This window comes from Antedon mediterranea, chromosome 1 (genome assembly GCF_964355755.1).
Source record: "Antedon mediterranea chromosome 1, ecAntMedi1.1, whole genome shotgun sequence".
Taxonomy (NCBI): domain Eukaryota; kingdom Metazoa; phylum Echinodermata; class Crinoidea; order Comatulida; family Antedonidae; genus Antedon; species Antedon mediterranea.
The window spans coordinates 3,664,751-3,682,241 of NC_092670.1; the positions used below are offsets into that span (position 1 = coordinate 3,664,751).

Sequence of the window (17,491 nt, forward strand, 5' to 3'; positions counted from 1 at the left end):
AAGAGCATTCTTCTTGTCCCTGAATTAGTCTGAATTGTGTTATTTTTTATTTTTCTGTTGTTAAATGAGCCGTGAGTTAATTGACTAACATCATCCATTTATACGTACTACGCGGAGTAATTATCCTATGAGGTAAAATATGACTTACATTTCGTTCACTCGAACGAAAATACTTTGTTCAAACACTTTCCCAAAATAGTTGAGCTTTTTTACTATCTCTTTGTTACGTTTAAGGCGTAGGAAGGTGTAGGTTTGATGGGATAAAGATAGGTGCATTTGATTATGTTCGTAATGTGGTTCGTCGTGTTGTTATTTTGTTCCATTCAACAGTTGAAGTAATAGTACCAATCAACGACTACTTTTTGTAAACATTTTGAGATTGTGTGCTATGCGATAGGAATATATGGCTGAAAACACATTCAATAACATGCTATGGTGATGAATGATGGCTAATTGTAACTAAATATTTTGTTTATTATAAAAAAGGCCTGTGGATTGTATCAAGGAAATGGTGTTTTAGTGAAGTATTGTATTTAGTAGTTTTCATTCATTTGGGAATGTACTTTTCAACATGAGATATATAAATAGATATTTTCACACAAACAATATTATAAAATCCCACTGATCAATCTTTAAACAGTTAAAAAAAATGAGAAGCAGACATTATTAATAATTAATCGTCTACTAAACAATGCGCATGCGCAAATAGAAATTAGATAGTCTGTCCCGTGTTTATCGCGTATCACTTTCATCTGTCATCACTGATAGTGCCATTAAAATTGAGTTGATTTCAACGCTGTAATAATTCTATCAGCCTTTGCTATATCCACTGGGATTATCGGTTAATCAAACTGAATTATATGTTAACATAACGCCATCAAAAGTAAGAACATTTGAAAGATTTGAAATCCAGGATTCAGCGGGATACGAAAATCCATTAGTCAATACAATAAATTAAAACCAATTTATGTCAACGATTTGTAAAGATTATACTTGATATGAAAACAAAACTTAGCCAGCCTCCTATTAAAACGTCAATTCTCCAGTTTGCCAACGGTTTGTGAAGATTGTACTACAATATTGTGATAAACAACACTCAGCTAGCTTCCTAATATAACGTCAATTCTCCAGTTCGTCAACGGTTTGTTGAGATATACTTCGATAAACAAAGCTCAGCTAGAGTTCCATAATTAAATGAGAGTTCAGACTGAGTAATAAACAAACTGAATTGAATCTTTTTTTCTTTCGTAGAGAATACACACACTTCTTTCCTCTATTGTACAATCTAAACGTTATACAGTCAGGCCTATTTCTCTTATTTATTTTTTTTAAAAGAAGAATATTGACACAGTAGGAGGCCTAACTGTTCTTCTTTTAAAACTGATTCTTATCGAAACCAATATCGTATCCCTTTTATAATAATACTCATTATTCTGATTTCTATATTGAATCTTTGCATAATATTGTTGTTTTTAAAATAGCGTTAGTTTCATCATTCCCGGGTTTATTATTTTTAGGAATATTTGAACGACATAATTTGTTTATGGTTTTTGATCACATAACATATTTGTTGATTTGAGGAACCTCTAAAAAGGTCAGAGTTAGTCTGTTAGTTCTGTAATGTCAGTTTTTGTGAGTCTTCCTTTCCTCTACTTTTGTTATTTCTTTGATGTCGATTTTATGTAAAACGGATCAGTTTTACTGCAGATTGTTAAGACGATTTGACTAATACATTATTATTCTTGGTTTCCAGTTGTTGATGTCTTTTAAACATAATTTGGTTTTGTTCTAATTCCTGGAACTGTCCATCAACATCAACTTAGTTGTTAAAATCTCAAGTTTCTTTCATTTACAGGTCTTCTAATTTCTGTTATCTCTTTGTTTCATTTTCTTACATAAAACCAATTTGTACTTTGAAGAGATGTTGTTGCAATTATCTCCAACACCAATATACCATTTTTCATAACCGACGTATCTTTTACATTTGTACGCGTGACATGTTTCGCCCACTTACGGAAGCTTTATCGGATTGAATATTGGTCGTGCGACGGACTAGCTCTAGTGATAATGTTAATTTAAGTGGATATTACAAAGCCAATGTTTACATTCCATTATGATTTAATTGTATTAAAAAGCTTCCACATGCAGGAAGCAACAACGTAAATCATTTGACCAATGACAGGATCTTCTGCCGAACGGTCGCTTGTGATTGGTTAAGTTACTTCAGTTACGCGTGGTCAATTCTCGTAGTATTCCTTGAAATCATAAATTATTACAAAAGTATTGCATAAATATCATTAATGATTTCGTGTGAAACGCGAGTAATGTTTGCGTGACATGCGTGGACGAGATACAACGCTACAGATTATTTTGTATTAATCGACGTACGGCAACGAGAAGTACGTTCCAATTATGACTTTCATCTATTAGACAGCGACCTCTATTATTGGAACACTCTCGCTCATTGTATATTCGTTCTCCTTATCGGATTTATTTCGACAAGTGTCAACATAGGTAACCATCTTTGTAGAGAATAAAGGTAGGCGTCGGCCCCCGCTCGCTCACGACGCCCGCTTCTTGTATCAAATTAGTGAAACAAGAATACATTATTGCGTAAGTTGACAAAGGCCGATTAAGTGGCAAACAACTTTACAACGTAATCTATTTTCACTTGCATATATTTTCATATACATTATTATTCATTATTCGTTGTTTCACGCGCGCGTATTTTTTTCTATATTCACTAGCATACTGTACTGGGCAATGATAATTTTGTAAATAGTCTTTACTTTCTAAATCCTGGTGGGTTTAATTGTCTACCGGCCTATCATATCACGATGAAACATTGAATTGGTGTTATTTTAATCAAAATATAATACAGTATTAAGTTCTTTAGGAACATGCTAATTGATATTACATCAAGTAGTCCTATTACGATCTTTAATTTACGGTTATGAGGAACATGGTATAACTAATACATTGGTATGTATTTAGGTGTTCACTCACTCAAAATTAATCTTCAAGATTCGAACCTGCAACTTTTTGTTGTTAAGCCTAGTGTTAAGTTGTGAAAGAATATATATAACATTCATATCCTTTGAAAAAAGATTGTTGCTTGGTTAGGAATGCTTGATGGGGCTAAAACAACGCCCTCTTATCTTTCAATCTTAATTCTGGGCAAATTTACCGAATGATGTATAAAAATAGTGATTTCACAAGAATTAAGAATATGTTTTTCATCGAGTAATTCTGCTGGGTATAATGTTTACATCACGTTATTATCTCTCTATGCATTATTTAGTATTCCAACAATGACAAGTTACCACGAATGTATATTTTAACGCCGCACTAAATTACAAAACGCCGCGACGTGTTATTAAGAATATACTCATCTTCGGATGCTCTTGAGCTAATTAAGAAGCTGAATTTTAAATTGCCGAGTATTTATAAGTTTGTTATTACCAGCCTAGCGCCAGAGATGCTATCGCCACGCTCGGCTGAGAAAAGCCACTCAACGACACAGTCAAGCGTGAATAAGTGCGCTTCATCATGCTAATATTATTGAGTTCGCTGTTCTATTCATAATCGTCTGCTTTATGAATAGAGAACGCGATTATCAAAATTGCTCATTCTGATTGGCTGTTAGTGTCTCAGTCAGTAATCACGTGGCCTTCATAACAGGCGGTACTATGCAGCATTTTAGATCCGTCTAAATGAATCCGTCCAAAGTAGATTTTTTTTTACAATATATTTTTTGTCTGGATTCGTAAAGTGATTACTTCCGCTGTCGGTCGGCTCGTCTGCTTGTGTCAGTGCATCAATCCTCTTCTGAGGCGTTTTTATCGTGCAATCAAATTACAACGATTGAACACCGATTGCAATTATATGACGGAATAGGCGCACCGTTACGGTCATAGCTTTTTAGCAGAATTACCTGCTTTTTGGCGAACACAGAGATAACAGTACGTTTATAACCAGTCAGACGTAAGTAATAATTATAATAAAATATAAATAATTCTAATCGTTTATAATTTGAAAAATATTAATATATATTTTATAGTATTAATTCCACGTTTTTTGTTTGTTATCTTCTTGTCTTTTATGATAATAATTTGTATTGAATATATATTAAATATCAAGTCAAATGAAAATATATATGTATGCAATTTATTTTGATATATACCGTAATACATTAGAGACATATACATTATATATATTAATTAGTAATTAAAATATCAGAATCAGACGTTTTGAAAATACTTATTGCAAAATTCAATGAATAAATTTAGCAGCAAGTAATTCACTTAAGATAGTCTATTTTTATCGATGGGACGCGAATCAAATCTTTTCAAGTCTAATAATTTCCTACACCCACGTGATTATGAAAGTGTAAGCAAACCTGTGGTTATATTGAGGATAATATTTATTATAAATGTTTATAAACCGTCGTTAAGACGTCATTAATGTAAATGGGAATCTCCCCCATTTCCCCGTAGGGTTGTTTCCCCACGGGAGGTACTGACCGGTTGTGGACGACCCATATGATTTTTTTAAAAATTATGTACATATATTTTTTTCAATTTGTTTTTTTTTTCGTGAATGTTGTCTGGTATTTGTCTACTGTAGATGGTATCCAAACTGACAAGCACCCGCTTCTTTTGGTACTATTGTACATTGTAATTGTATAAATATGATGACGTCACAATATTTTCTGAAATCAGAATCATCTTAACTTTAAATTAAACTATTCAATACTAAAGTGTCTCATTTACTTCGTTCGCGAAATTATGCGTGCCAATACGCAGTGCGCGCTGTACTGATTACCTATAGGATAGCGCGTTCAGCGTGATTTTACGCACTTCCGTTGTTTTAAATTGAGTCACATTTACATTATGTATTTAGTTCATAAGAGGACAATGTCTAAATGTTTGTATGTTTCTACCATATATTTCATTTTGTAAATTCAAAGTATCCATGCATAATATAATGAGACCTAATCAAATGTAAATTACTCCAAACACATTAACGTTGTGTTCTGGGGTTTAGAATGTATTTTTATGAGCTGACAAATTAGAATGAATGTTAAAGGGACGTACTGTTAGAACTTTTAACCTGTACTTTCTGCTGCCTTCTGAGTGTGTTTAGTTACATATTTATTTTAACTTTACTATATTTAAAAATTAATTAATTGTGGTGTTCATATGGTTACGATTTGACATTTTCTTATGCCTGCTGTCAAGTTCATGGCAATGGATTGCAGATCTGAATAATATAACAGGTTGGTTAGTTATTTATTATTAGGATCTGCTACATCTGTGGAGATTCAGGAGTTTAAATTATTCTCCGATTCATATAACATTTTTAGTAACGCAGTCCTCCTGCAAATTGTAACTAAGGATAATGTTTTATATCCGTTATATTCCTTCCTCTGACTTCCTCGAAATTTAATCGAAAAAGACACGTATTCCTCATTTATGGTAAAGGTTTTTATGTTTTCTAAAATTCACAAGGTATAACCTTATAATCTTCATAAAATACAATCCTCTAAAAATACTTGAATTTTGAAATGTCTGATTTATCATTAATTGATGCAAATTATTGTACTGTATTGTCGTCTGCTTTTTAATACCGCCTGCTTGGATTGTCATGTAAACGCGGTAAAAAAAAATCATTATTTAATATCGCTTAACGAGACAAATTACAAACCGTGTTTTTTGTAGTAGAGTGATTAAACCAATTTGAATGGGAATTTGTTTTCCATTTGGCAACGATTCCCAGTAGACCCGATATGATATACATCGCCTTTGTACTGTCATTTTTTGGGTATAATATAATTACAATATATTTTAAATTATCATTTGTTATTTTGTTGACACTTTTTATTAAAGAATGATATTAATACAAACTTGAATATTTAAATATTTAAATATTGTATTGACCTGATAACTCTTCACACCTCCATAATTAGTGATCATGAGTCTTTATCATTTAGCATCACCATGATCATGATTGCTATCATTAATATCAACGGTATCATCATCATCACTCTTATCATCATCATCACCATCATCATCAGTTGTTATCATTATCAACTCTATTAGTGCTATCACCGATATCACCATCATCATTGTCATCATTATCATCATCATCATCATCATCATCATCAATAGTCGTCATGGTCATCATCGTCATCATCAATAGTCATCATTATCATCGCCATCATCATCAATAGTCATTATCATCATCAATAGTCATCATTATCATCATCAATAGTCATCATTATCATCGTTATCATAGTCATCATCATCAATAGTCATCATCATCAACATCATAATTATCATCATCAATAGTAATCATTATCATCGTCATCATCCTCATCAATAGTCGTCATCATCATCATCATCATCCATAGTCATCATTGTCATTATCATCGTCATTATTGCTATTACTATCATCAACATAATTATCATGAACATCACAGCTAGTGTATAATAAATAATGGCATACGGAAGCTAATAAACCATCTATATAGCTACTTAATTTGCAATAAACAATTAACATTCAGAACACTCTCATATTTAATAACTTAAAAATGATTAAACAGCTTTACGTCGTCCACACATTATCTACCGTCTAACGTAAACACATTATATTGAAAGCATTTTCATCTTACGCACACATAAAGAAACATCAATGTAAATATTTGCCATTACCAGTTAATGGAAAGTATTTCAAAGTTAATTTAATAATAATAATACATCGTTAACAACACTGTAAATTAATGCTGGTAATGTTTATATATGTTAATAGCCAATTACATTGCAAAGTTTTGATTTTCATGAATAAATAAATATAACGTGTGTGGTCACTGTCATCAGTGACGTAATACTCAATGCCTTATTATATGGTAAATAATACATAATGTTACATACATATTTAATATGCTTCATTCATCATCATCAGCATCATCATCATCATATTATCAACGTCATCATCATCATCATTACTATCATCATCATTAGTATCATCATCTTCATTATCATCATCATCAGTATCATCATCTTCATTATCATTATCATCATCATCATTAGTATCATCATCTTAATTATCATCATCATCATCATCATCATTAGTATCATCATCATAATCATTGGTATCATCATCATCATCATCATCATTAGTATCATCATCATCATTAGTATCATCATCATTGGTATCATCATCATCATCTTCATTATCATCATCATCACCATCATCATTATCACTATCATCATCAACATCATCATCATCATAATTATATCATCAACATCATTATCACCATCATCATCAACATCATCATCATCATCATCATAATTATATCATCAACATCATCATCACCACCATCATCATTATCACCATCATCATCAACATCATCATCATAATTATATCATTAACATCATCATCATCATCATCATCATCAACACCATCTTCATTATCATTATCGTCATCATCATCATCATCATCATCATCATCGTCATATCATCATCATTGGTATCATCATCACCATCGTCAGCAACATCATCATGATCATTAGTATCATCATCATCATTAGTATCATCATCATCATTATTAGTATCATCATCATCATCAGCATTAATATCGTCATCATCATAATGTTTATACTCACTGGTTCATGGTCAATACTTATTCATCAACTATATTTTTCTTTTCCATTTCATATTACTTTTATCATCATCATTGTTTATCATAAATCCCTTCCTTCAATTAATTATTTCCATACACTATGCATAACCTCGTTTTCAAATTATCATCATAATCAGCTGATTGTCGTCATGTTATCAATGTATTTACGTCATATGGAGTAAAATTAACTCTGTGACGTCACACCAGCTAATCATTATCAATATTGTCAACATCATTATCATTATCAAGTGAAACCCCATCTGTCTTTAACTGTACGCGCCCCAAGCCTCTGGGAAATCAGACCATCGCCCCATTTCAATTAAATTTAAAAATAATTTATTTCTAAACAATAGGGTGAGCATGACAATAATTGTGGGCTCCAAGCAACATAATAGTAGAAATGTGATAAGATTAAAAAAACTGAGAAAAATAAGTGTTTGTTTTGAATATTATATTAGTAAAAATAAAATGCAGAATGTAGAAATTTAAGCATCCAAAATAATGACTGTGTTCGTGTCTCGGTACTTTATTGAAGTGCATGCAACTAGGAAGTCGTTTCAATAGTAATAGTAAACACCCGTTTGTTATTGATATTATTGTAATCCTATCTGTAAATACATTTTCAAACCATTAACAAAAATACATTAATTTGTAAATGTGTCTATAATATATGAGGCACTTATCTATGTCAAGTCGACTTGTTTTATTGTAATACAAATGTATGCCAATTTGGTTCCTTTTCTAAGATCCGGCAATCCAATAATGAGACTGCCATAGATATATACTCGATATAAAATATTCTTACTCAACGATATTTAAAGATGTATTGTCCCCCAAAAACATGAAAAATAAAAATTAATATAATCAGATTTTGATTAGATTATTTTGTAGTCCTAATAAAGTTAATCACTTCCGTAGAAAAAATAAATAAATGTTTTCACTTATAAAATGACAAAATAAATGGTTAAATTCAAATAAAAACCCATTGGCTGGCAGCCAATTTGACTATTTGTTTGCTTTAAATTACAGTTTTTTTAGGTAGATACATTTTTTTCGATTCAATTTTTGGTCAAAGTGGATAATCATTAAGTGAAATTAAAATAGCATATTGAACAAAAATTGTGTAAGAATTTTTTTTTCAGGGGGACAATACATCTTTAATGGAATGGGGTTGTGATTTAAAAGACTTGATTATGACATCATGATTCGAACCGTTGACTGGATGAGAATCTTACCACAGCACTTCATTATCTCCATACTCACCGTGTCGATGCCATCATAAGTCCCATGCTCATTTTACGTGTATACCAGTATTTTTGAAAGGTATTGGGTACATGTCTTCACTACGAATGATTAACTATCAAAATTTTAATGGCTGATCAAATAATAGGGAGATTTTCGTCAGGTCAATCGAAAGCTCCCTAGGCCTATGATAAATTACAATTATGTATATACACATTTACCTTTGTAAGGTTTTCCTCCTACTAGATAGTAAACCTTTAGTGACTTAAAGTATACCATCAAAGACCACTTTGGGACTTTGTGTCAGACACGGTGAAAATGGAAGGGTAAGATTATTGGGCTAAGTCAACGGTTCAAATCATCTATAAGTCTCATCAGCTTCAGAAAGCTTCATTTCTGTTTGACATCATTATGGGGAAAACCCGTTTGCATCTTAATAGGGTTAACTGACACTTTGAAGCATTTTGGTAAAGACAAACATTTAATATTCGATCTAAAGGAATACACGATTGTAGATCAAAACACTCAACTCTTTTTATTGTAACAATTAGGATCAATAACTTGACATAATTATCAACATTAATATGTTATTGAAAAAAACGACTTAAATGATCAATCGCAATATGTGTTAATTGTTTAAATAATCTCTTTTCCTTATATCATTTTCAACAACAAATTAAGTACTTAAATTACAATAATATGTGTCTTTATGAATGAATAAAGGTCATTTAATTTGTGACTTCTGGTTTTTGTTTCGTTAATCTACCATGTGTTGTGAAGTTGTTGTTTACATGTAAACATTATATATTAGAGATTAACCTAAATTGATGTTTTATGTTATTTGGCTTAAGCGCTTAATGAAGAATAAAATGCTGAAATCTTTCCAAATCGAGTCACGATATAGTATTTGATAACACATTTCATTATTTTAAATTGACTGTTTCATAAATAAGTCAAGGAGGGTTATAGTATATACCGTAGGTCATAGTGCTCAGTATAGGCCTAAGTAATAACTAAATTATGTTGAGGAAAAGCATAATAGATTTTGTGAGATCCAGATAAAGATAATCTTTATAAAAAAAATGGTGCTTATTCGGTTGAAACATGTTTGTAATCCTGCATAAGAAATATTCGAATCTTTCATTTTTTTTAAAATTCGTGGACAAAATGTATCTTTCTGTTTAATAAGCTCAACGCGCACTTCCCCATCCCCTAAACTATGCAAAAAGAAATCTTCTCTCCTGTTTCTATTATTAACGTATGGTCTTTAACTATAGAAAGAGAAGTGATATAGCTTTATATTTAATCCACAAAAACAAGCCTCAAAGTACCGACACATCTCATCCATTTTGAGCCGAATGGAGAACTAAGGTGCTACGAAAGGCTACAGTAGGCTACGAAAACGTTTACGCACTCCTCCAAATTTGGACTCAGTAAAAATAACCTAGCTATGGAAATGTAACTGCCGGCACTCCTTTCCACTTCGACCATTCAATGAATAGCCTAATTATGGATACCTAGCTGAAATCGGAAATCCTTAACCTCACCCGTATAATATATGTTTTAAATGCAGATTTCTCTTTAGCATTCTTGGAAAGAATTTAATAACTTCCTGTTTATTATGTTTTTTTACCGACCAGGCCTGATTAATTAATCGCAAATTAATTTGTCAAAAAATGGCAACATTTAATTTAAGATGACACTAATGTCAGGGCATAAGCAGCCTGCAGGTAAAAATATACCTATGTTTAACAATACTGTTTCAATCACGTGACGTCTAAGATAGTCTGCTTGATGAGAAACATCCGTCTGCTGTCTGCGTCGCGTTTCTATCGTTTAAAGTATGTATTCTATACAAGCCTATAGGCCTATATATAATAAGCCATTAATATATAGGCCTATATATAATAAGCCTATATAGGCCTATTCAATATTAGGCCTACTATTTGAATCACACCTTTTTCGTGTTTGTTATAACCTTCAATAGAATAAATCAATACATTTATTATTGTGTATAAACAATAAAATCTAATTAATTAAATAGTACGGGGCGCATGCGCGCCTACGCGGGGCGCCGAGCATTGTATTAATCATATTGAACAATCAATATAATTTCAGCTGATCGGGATGATTTTCCTGAGAACTAGACAGATAGAGAATGACCTTTACAGATCAGTGACCTTGCCTATTATTAGTATATTTCCCTACATTATAATGTTAATATTTCCAATCAATAATTCTATTTATAGCATTAATATTGATGTTATTTTATTGGTGTTAATTTTATTATTGTTTACGTATTGTTTCCAAGACTGTTATGTTGTTGTGTTTGTTCAATTCAATTTCAAAATATTCAATTGATTTCAAAAGAGAGTTTAATGTCGCACCGTTAATATTAAAACGTAATTTGAATTGTTAAAAAGCTGATACGAAAAATGATACGAAAATGATTTAGTTGGTTTTTATTTTGGGAGATTTGAACATTTTTAAAATTGATAAATAGTTATTATTGATGATTTCGTGTTATCATTTTAAGTTTTACGTTTAAGAAGATACAGAAGAAGAATTGATTTCCGGAAATGACGTTGCTGCGTCAAATTATTCCTTCATTTGTAATCAAGCATTATGCTAATTTACTTGTGTACTTCTATGGAACGTCACAAAGGTCATTCATCATAGGAGAAGTTAGTTCTCCACTGGATCAAGGAAAGAGGTGTGGAGACCACCAATGCGTACGCAGCGGAATTACGTACGCACAACGCACGTCAATCGACCAATTACAATCGACAGCTAGTTAGAATGATCTATTAACATTTTTTTTTCATTTTAGACTTATATGAATGAAATTAATAAACAAATTATATGAAGATCATATTAATTATTACAAATATAAATTAATTTTTCATAACACCGGTTGCACTGCCCACGTAACGTCAATATGCTTAGCTTAATTGTATCGATTCCATCGCATTAACTTTTCATTACCAATTTTATATGTGATCTTTAATATCGATTCTTCCCAAAATGAAAATGAACTGTGAAAAAAAGAGATTTATTGTATTTTGTCATATATTACGTACAGTTATAGTTTAAAGATTATCATTTACGGGTGTTTTTTTACGAATGTTCGTCCCACTTAATTTGAAAGTCTCCCACAATTCAATTTGACCTATTTAATAGCGTATAAATATTCTAAATACCACCTTAAAACATGGAGGATGATTTAATTCCTCAATCCCATGCATTATGAAATGCTTTGAATGTCAGTCAATTTCCGTAAAACATTCAGAAATATTGTACAGTACTAAAATTATCTGATATCTAATAAAAAGCATTGATGTGAAACAGATAATAGCTTAAACATACAACAACCGATATACGTCTCCACTCATGTGTAACCTGACAATGATATGAGTATGAGATGACGTTTTTAGAACGACAATTAAGCGCGTACTGCGTAACTACCATGCATAAGCCACAGGCCTATACTTGCTATATTTAGCAGAGAACCAGAAATAAAATGTAACGTAATTGTGATTTTTATATAATATATAACTCGTTGAGAGATTTGTTCTCGTCATTTCATTCATTATTAAGTCAAGCACGTACAATTGTCCCCAACCACGTGCATATTGCCTCCCCAACCGCGTGCATATTTACCCCAACTACGTGCACATTGTCCCTAACCACGTGCACATTGTCCCCAACCACGTGCACATTGTCCCCAACCGCGTGCACATTGTCTCCAACCGCGTGCACATTGTCCCCAACCGCGTGCACATTGTCCCCAACCACGTGCACATTGTCCCCAACCGCGTTCACATTGTCTCCAACCGCGTGCACATTGTCCCCAATAACGTGAACCCTAACTACGCGCGCGTGTACCCAAACATCTACATCGACAACAACGTCTACATCTACCTTTGTCAATTCGTTAAGTATGTATGCTTTAGTATTTGTTGTCAACGGTTTTGTGGAAAGCAAAAGTAAGTCGTTCTGTAATGTAACTAAATAGGATTTTAAATAGCCTATCGTACAAATAGTTTTAATAGGAATGAGTATTGCTGGCGTAGTAATGTAATAACTTGTCCCCGTTTGTTTCACGAGGTCAGGGTGTCCCAGAGAGGGGAGTGTGCATTTGCATCTTTATATTCTTTGTATTGATAAGACTATTACTATTAATCATATCATTTTTCAGTTCCTTCTTGTTTAATTTCACCGAGGCCTTATTAATATTATAGTATACAATTCAAATAATAGATTAACATTTATTAATATTTCTGTCTTAAATATGATTAGAGAAAGTGTTTAAGTAGTGTATATAAGTTCCTTAAAACCTGATTGAGTTAAGTAAATGCCTCTTAACTAATAATGTAGGTAGCATATGGTTGCACTACCTGACCGATCAGAATCGTCTGTCCCGAGAAAATCCTTGAGAAAGTCCGGTTATTGTGCGCAAAGTGGACTCCACGTGTAATTGTTAAAGGGCCGAAACTCCGTCATTTTAGAAAAACTGTTATTCTGTTGTGACCACAAAGACGATAGTAACTAAACAGCTTCATTGTATGTTATAGACTAGCCTAGGCCCTCCTCAAGTTTAAACTACATTATGTCAGTAGGCACTTGAGTGGATTACGGCAGGCGACTGGTTTGGTTCAAAGGCGTGTCTTTCTTCAACACAGGTGTAACGCTATTTCGTATGCCAGCTATTGTCTAGTCAATTCAGTAATTTTTAATTGCTGTTCAGATGTGCTAGCCTGTAACACAACACAATGAAGGATATTTTATTTGTACCTGTGATAGCTATTTGAATCGTGTGTGTAGGCCTATGCCAACCTCCGACGATCTCGTCACCAAGAATATAAAGCATCATTTTTGTGAGCAGATTTTCTAAAACTACTTTAATTTTCAGTAAGTAATCACTTTTACATATCTTCTTCAATAACATAGACTTCAGAGCAATTCTCCAATATTTACGAAAAATTTGACCCTTTTGTCGTTTTAATTAAAATTAGTCGTAGCCTGACCGATTGGTAAACATTGTTATTCGAATGTTGTTTAATGGAATTACCATTATAGATTAGCCAATTGTATTTTGTAAAACCGATGTTCTCTTCTGTAACACACGATGCTGCCAGTAGGCGTACCTTCTATTCTCTTCATCTCATCTAACACACGATGCTGCCAGTAGGCGTACCTTCTATTCTCTTCATCTCATCTAACACACGATGCTGCCAGTAGGCGTACCTTCTATTCTCTTCATCTCATCTAACACACGATGCTGCCAGTAGGCGTACCTTCTATTCTCTTCATCTCATCTAACACACGATGCTGCCAGTAGGCGTACCTTCTATTCTCTTCATCTCATCTAACACACGATGCTGCCAGTAGGCGTACCTTCTATTCTCTTCATCTCATCTAACACACGATGCTGCCAGTAGGCGTACCTTCTATTCTCTTCATCTCATCTAACACACGATGCTGCCAGTAGGCGTACCTTCTATTCTCTTCATCTCATCTAACACACGATGCTGCCAGTAGGCGTACCTTCTATTCTCTTCATCTCATCTAACACACGATGCTGCCAGTAGGCGTACCTTCTATTCTCTTCATCTCATCTAACACACGATGCTGCCAGTAGGCGTACCTTCTATTCTCTTCATCTCATCTAACACACGATGCTGCCAGTAGGCGTACCTTCTATTCTCTTCATCTCATCATGATGTAGACAAAACTTTAGTTTCTCTTTATATTTATACCAATCACTAAAATGTAAACAGTTAGATTCCAATGGTCATTTACAACAAACACATTCAAATACAAATCGATAGATTGACGCTCGACAGATGCCTACTTTCACACCATTTACCACCGTGGTCACTGAAGTTTGATCATGGTCACATTTCCTCTTTGAAAAAACATAATTGACAAATTACAGTATAATAATATTAATATAAAATTAAGAGAAGAAGCAGATCAGTCAATACTGTCGATCTTACAAGAATAAATTGAAATCATTGGCAATATTATTTGTTTTAAAGTTAAATATTTATTGCCATGATAAATATCAAAACTGTTATATTATCTTTATATTAATAAATTAAAAAAACATCAGAAAACCATACCTCCACCAATAGGCCTATACCAGACCTTTCTTTCTCATTTCATGCAATAATGCGATGTTGAATAAAGATCAATAGGTGATCTACAATAAACAATGCTAAAATAAATACTTTACACATACTATTCACAATCTAAATACAACAAATACTATTCCTGATCTAAAAAGGAAGAAGGTCGTAATACTCAATAATAAATGCAAATCACTATCCAAATGAAAAAGTAAACAGAGAGGTATCACTTTTGAAATAATATCAATGATACTATTATTTGTTTGTTTTGTAACAACCGGGGAAGGATCGAATACGAGGAATCATACGAACACTCCTATTGTCAGACCTTGGTAGAAGGATGGTACATAGGCCTACACCTACGCGCCTCCTGAAGGTGCATACGAAAATATAAACAGAAAGAGAAAAACGATAAATCGAGGCGCGCAAATATTAATATTAAACCATTATACGATAAACAATGCGATCATATGAACGGATCGATCACCCCTTATTTGTGTTTGCTATAAAACACGAAAACACTATGGGAAAAAGATTTATATATTAAGCTGATTCATTATTTACTTTAGATCTTACCATAATTCGTAAATCATATTTGTTGACGATTTCAGTGATAGCTGTATTCATATTCGGTAGGTTTTGTAATTAAACATTGTACTATTTCCCACGGGTAAGCTCACCGTTTGTACACTGATAATACAAAGTGTGATATTTCAAATTTTGGAGACAACACAGTACGAACACTCGGGATTAGTACGTATTTATTTAAGCAGTCTGTTTTTAATATCTTTCGCCTTAGGAGTCACCTTGTACAACCCGTTTGGCCATGTATCCTCAATCACACAGGATTGAAATCCCCGTAGGAAGTTGTACTAAAAATAAAGGCGGAATTGCGCATAAGTTTACATATTTTCACCATGTAAAAGACAGATACCACTAACCAGGGTGTGGTACGCAGCAGTCAGTATTTGTTTATCAATGAATGTGTTGAAAAAATATGGTTTAAACGCAATAACATCGGATCCCCGATCAAATTCATTTCTATACAAAAACATTCTCTAGTTTAGGCTCATCTTGTTTGCGTTCTTAAAATGTGTTGCTTTTCCACTAGAGACGCTGCCAACCCAACGTAAGTAATTTGACCAATAGCAAAGCGGTGGGTCTGTCACTTTGGTGACTTTTATTGCGTTGCGTCTACGTTCTTTCGTTGCGTCAGTGGGAACCACGCATACAAGGCCTACACTTATATTACTTTTTCTGTGGGCTTGATAATAATGATAGCCTTTTGGTTGAAAATAATTGCATATGTGTGCACGATGATTTTAGATCTAGTGGCGCGTCGTGATATTTAGGCATACGGTGGTTTGTTTCCACTTTCTATTCCCACCGTACCTTCAGAACACCTTAAACTTTTCTTTACTCTGCTATGCCTACTTTATATATTTACCCTACTTTTACCACCTACTTTCATTCTTTCTAAATCCTATTATTAACCAATAATACCGCCATAATGTTGACATGTATGACACGTCCTACAAATTCCCTTGTCAAAGAATAGTCTGGCAAAGAAAACGCGCGTGAAACATTGAAACAAAAATTATACGTAGTCTAAAATCTTTCGGACTAGATTTTACAATCGACTATTAAGTCTTTAATGTCCCATCGGTGTCAAGTAAAATGATGAAAATACATTAAGGACATAATGCGGTTATATATAGACACACACGAGGTCATTAAATCAGCCACTCAACGTACTGTAGTATTTCCGATTCGATGCAATCTTCGGAAGTAGTCGTCTGCCTAGAGTTAACCTCATTATGAATGACATTGCTTTGTATGAGCAATAACATCGAATCGGTAAATGATCGGTAAAACTCGGAAAAACTCGGAAACTCTGACCTGTCCAACTTTCACAACATGCATTATGAATGAAATTGCTTTTATTAACAATAACATACGAATCGATAAATGACGATCGGTAAAAATCGGAAACTCTCGTCTGTCCAGTGTTGTGACGTCACATTATGAATAAAATATAAAATAACATAATTTGTTATTATTGTGAAATAATAAACACAAAATCTATTTTACATAGGCCTAACTAAGCCATAATGAGCTCATAAACTACATTGTATAACATTTCTGTTAGATTTATAATTAATTAATGCTGCGTGGGCGTGCCATATCAATAAAATTGATTATTATGTAAATTGTTCGATTATATTAAAACAATAACCTTAAACGACATAATAATTACATGTTTTCAGCATATTAATATTTTCAGGCTTTTTGGTCAGTCAGTCAGCTAGCAGGTTTATTGTACTCGCAAGCATTTTTGCCATGTAGAAAGAAAAAACGTTTGCTAGAAAATGTGTAAATTTCATTTGTTTGAAACACTTTTTATTGTGATTTATACGTAATTAATTTGCATGTTT

At 32.9% G+C, this 17,491-nt stretch overlaps 1 protein-coding gene across 3 annotated transcripts in view; it reads left to right on the plus strand.

Moving 5' to 3' along the window:
• The window catches only part of LOC140053901 (uncharacterized), a 35,414-nt gene that overhangs the window by 6,792 nt on the left and 11,131 nt on the right, over window positions 1-17,491 (plus strand). Inside the window, exon 1 of one of the 3 annotated variants that reach the window (XM_072098659.1) lies at window positions 3,701-3,984. The exons of 1 other annotated variant lie outside the window; for it this stretch is intronic. The gene's annotated coding sequence lies outside the window, so the exon portion shown is untranslated. Of the gene's footprint in view, window positions 1-3,700; window positions 3,985-13,817; window positions 13,837-17,491 lie in introns of those variants that run through there. One more of the 3 variants, XM_072098667.1, reaches the window with a different exon arrangement.